The 4425-nt window shown below is 41.7% G+C and overlaps 1 protein-coding gene across 3 annotated transcripts in view; it reads right to left on the bottom strand.

Annotated features, from left to right (window-relative positions):
* The window catches only part of IQGAP2 (IQ motif containing GTPase activating protein 2), a 294952-nt gene that overhangs the window by 229414 nt on the left and 61113 nt on the right, over window positions 1–4425 (bottom strand). The window lies entirely within an intron of this gene.

The raw sequence follows: 4425 nt of genomic DNA, 5'->3' as shown, positions 1-4425 counted from the left end.
TTGCTTATGATTCTCTCTCTCTCCCTCCCTCCCTCTCTTTCTCTCTCTCTCTCCCCCTCCCTCCCTCTGCCCATTTCCCACTCACTCTCACACTCTAAAAAAATAAATAAATCTTGGGGCGCCTGGGTGGCTCAGTCAGTTGAGGGTCCGACTTCAGCTCAGGTCATGATCTCATGGTTTGTGGGTTTGAGCCCTGCATCGGGCTCTGTACTGACAGCTCAGAGCCTGAAGCCTGCTTCGGATTCTGTGTCTCCCTCTCTCTCTGCCCCTCCCCACTCACACTCTATCTCTCTCTGTCTCTCAAAAATAAATAAATGTAAAAAATAATTTTTTAATAAATAAATAAATCTTTGAAAGAAAGCAAAAGAAAACAGACACAAGCAAGCAAACAACAGAAAAGATTGAAAAAAAAAAGGGAAAGAAAATCAAGAAAGACAATGGATGGTCATATTGTGCTAATTCCACCAAAGCTCAGGTAGTAAAAACTGATCGAGACCTAGAACAAAGCTAGTCTATCTAGAACCTAAAAGCCAGGACCACCAATGAGAGTTGCTGGAGGGGAGGTGGGTGGGGTGATGGGCTAAATGGGTGATGGAAATTAAGGAGAGCACTTGCTGGGATGAGCACTGGGTATCATATGCAAGGGATGAATCACTAAATTTTACTCTTGAAACCAATGCTACATTATATGTTAACTTGAATTTAAATTAAAAAAAATAATGACATGACTAAAGTACATTAAGAAATAAGGAAAAGATGGGAATGCAAGCTGGTGCAGCCACTCTGGAAAACAGTATGGAGGTTCCTCAAAAAAACTAAAAATAGAACTACCCTACGACCCAGCAACTGCACTACTAGGCATTTATCCACAGGATAAAAGGGGCACAAGCACCCCCATGTTTATAGCTGTACTATCAACAATAGCCAAAGTATGGAAAGAGCCCAAATGTCCACTGAAGGATGAATGGATAAAGAAAATGTGGTATATATATACAATGGAGTATTACTCAGCAGTCAAAAAGAATGAAATCTTGCCATTTGCAACTACTAGGATGGAACTGGAGGGTATTATGCTAAGTGAAATTAGTCAGAGAAAGACAAACATCATATGACTTCACACATATGAGGACTTTAAGAGACAAAACAGATGAACATAAGGGAAGGGACACAAAAATAATATAAAAACAGGGGGACAAAGCATAAGAGACTCATAAATATGGAGAACAAACTGAGGGTTATGGGAAGGGTTGTGGGAGGGGGGATGGGCTAAATGGGTAAGGGGCACTAAGGAATCTACTCCTGAAATCATTGTTGCAGTATATGCTAACTAATTTGGATGTAAATTTTAAAAAATTAAAATTAAAAAAAAAAAAAGCAAGTAACACAAGGAAAAAAAAAAGAAGGAAAAGAGACTGTGTTAGTTTTTAAGCAATTGGCTATGAAATCAGAAGAAGCTGGGTTGGAATAGTATTTATCTGTCTGTTGGCTGTGACCTTGGAAAAATTCCTTAGGTTTTTCCAGGACTTGTTTTTGCCATCTATAAGATGGGAATAACCCTGTGTAAGTTGAATGCCTTGGGCACTGTGTGGGTCTGGTGAGTAGACACTCACTTGGTAACCCTTGGAGTAAAGTATGTTTGAGATCATGGAAAATTCCTAACCTCTCCCAGCTCTCCAACTTCAAAGAGCTTGAAAGACTAATATAAACTTTGGGATCAAATATCAGTTGCTCAATTTCTCTTTGGCTAGAGAGGATTAATATTGATTATTTGTATTTAAAAATGCCGGCACGCTAAAAAGGTAAGCTTTGATTTGTGGGCTCACACCTGACTGGCATCTGCCCAATACATCCCCAAGGCTAGGACACAAAATATGTGAAACTAAAGAAGTCTCTCAACTATGTGTTCCAACCCCAGGCTTGCCTGATGGAGACCATACAACGTGTGTGTCTGAGTCAGGTTAGTGATGCCTGGATCCTCCCCAATGCATCTGACTTCCCAACCTCCTCTGTCCCTCAAATATAGTTTCCTGTCAAACTGTATGGCTTCTCCCTTTATGTCCTTAACAACTGTCCCTTCTACTGCAGCTCCACAGCACCATCCCCGGTTACCACACAGCTGGACCTCAGCATCAACATCTCCTCCAAGGACCTAGCTGCAAGCAGCATGCCCTGGAAGGCTGGGCTGCCTGCCATGGAGACACCCCGTCAAGAGCACCTCTTGGGGTGCCTGGGTGGCTCAGTTGTTTTTAGCCTGTGCTCAGGTCATGATCCAAGAGTCATGGGATCGAGTCCTGTGCTGGGCTCTGTGCTAAGCGTGAAGACTGCTGAAGATTGTTTCTCTTTCTCTCTCTCTCCCCCCACCCCCCACCCGTTATGTACTCTTTCTGTTTAAAAAAAAAAAAACAAAAACAAAAAAACAAAAAACCACATCTCATCTTATCCTCTCGTCTGTGGTTATCCCCTGATGGCTAACCCTGATGACTAGTTCTCCTCGGAGGTTACTCTGTCTCCCTACTGTGGATACGTACCTTAGGGGGACAAGCCCCAGGATGTCAAAAAGGTCCTCGACCTGTGGCATATGGCTCTCAAAGCAAGCTGACTGGTAAGCAAATCCAAACAGGGCACTCCTGGAAGGCAGGCCCTCCCCTTACCTAGGAGCCAGACCCTGAAAAGAGTCCCTGCTCTCGACTCAGCTGTGCCCCTTGCCCCACCAGCCTGTCAGCCACTGCATGGAGCAACCCCACACTTTCTTGTTCCCTGGGACACAGAGGGGTGATCAGAGCCAGGGAGAGAACAAGGAGGAAGGGGGAAATGCAGAATCACCATAGAAAAATAAAAACTATTTATGTTTTGAAAATGCAATTAAGAATTCCTTAATATTTGATTAACATTTTGTAGAGAGCAACAACATGTCCCTTAATGGGTTGATGACCAAGGAAGATATTTCCTTCCAGATTCCTAGTTTCTATTAGCATCGTTTGTGAGCAAGCCATAGGCAGCATCTTTAGGAAAACAGACAGTGAGGTCCAAGCCTGTAGAAGAAATCCAATGGATTCTCTAAAGCACTCCCCAGTCATAAGATTCTTTTTCTTGAAGAAATCACAAATATTCAGGGTTAAGCAAACCCATATTCATGGCCCTCACTTGCTTAAACATTGGAAGCATTTCTCCTTTCAAGTATAATTCTCTACCTCTCTACTAGGTAAGGCCAGAACTTGATCTAATCAATGAGCTGTCTTTTTGGTGTCTGAGTTGTAAGCACTGACACAAAAGGAATCACACCGTGTTTTTGTTTCTTTTCCAGGACACATATGAAACTGCCTCAGAGTCACGAATACAAAGAACAGCTTGGCTCACAAAAAGAGCTCTTTGAAGATAATATTTCTAAACAAGCCCATCACCAAGGGAAGGCTTTTTTGCTCTGTTTACTTTCCGAGGTAGGACAGAAAAAGTAAGCATGCCAGAAGATTTGTAGCGTTTTCCCCTTCCTTAAAAAAGAAATATATCAGGAACTTCCTTGGGAAACATACAACAGCAGCCCCATTCATAACTATTTGCTCAACTATAATTTGCAAATTCCCTCTCCTTCTCTTGCCAACATGCCCCCTCCCATTCCCTGCTCTTCCTAATAGCTCTAGTCTGATTTCCCTTCCCCGATGCAGACTTTCCCAAAGAGAACTCTCCATCTTAGATTTTTTTCACAGTTGCCCTACAAAACTAAAGAAATGAAGTTCTTAAAAGGGAATTATTTTCATTATTCAAAGATATTTTGCAGAAGTTAATATGAAATCTACTCAGCAGAAGAAATTCTTTTTTAGGAAATTAACTCCTTTAATTTAAAGGGTGGGATTTCTGGCATCAGAGAGAAACTTTCAAAGCCCATAGGAGTAGCAGACTTGTCTGAACGGTCCCATTGCAGCAAAATCCCTACAGCAAAGAAATGATCAAGACAGTCTCCCCGGCCCACCTGAAAAGAAAACTTAAAAGTCCATTTAGTATTATTTAAAATGGCAGAGGAATGAAAATCTTAGTCCCAAATAGTTCACAATTCAAGACTATAGGGGCACCTGGTAGCTCATTCAGTGAAACATCTGACAGCATAGAACCTGCTTGGGTTTCTCTCTCCTCTCTCTCTGCCCTTCCCTTGCGCACATGCACACACAGTCTCTCCCTCTCAAATAAATACATTTCAAAAAAAAAAAAATCTTTTTAAACTATCCAGGCATAAATAACCTTAATACCATAATCATTTACACCAAGACACCATCCAATTTCTGATCTGGTCTCTGACATTAATAAAGAGGATCCTGCCCCCTTTTCTGGGGTCAATTGCAAAAAAGGTCAATTGCAATATATATATATATATAAAGTGTGTGTGTGTGTGTGTGTGTGTATACACACACACACACAAGATCGGAAGAGCAC

Source organism: Panthera uncia (assembly GCF_023721935.1).
Source record: "Panthera uncia isolate 11264 chromosome A1 unlocalized genomic scaffold, Puncia_PCG_1.0 HiC_scaffold_17, whole genome shotgun sequence".
NCBI lineage: Eukaryota > Metazoa > Chordata > Mammalia > Carnivora > Felidae > Panthera > Panthera uncia.
Note: the sequence above shows the minus strand (reverse complement) of the source record. Positions and strands in the feature narration are given on the sequence as shown.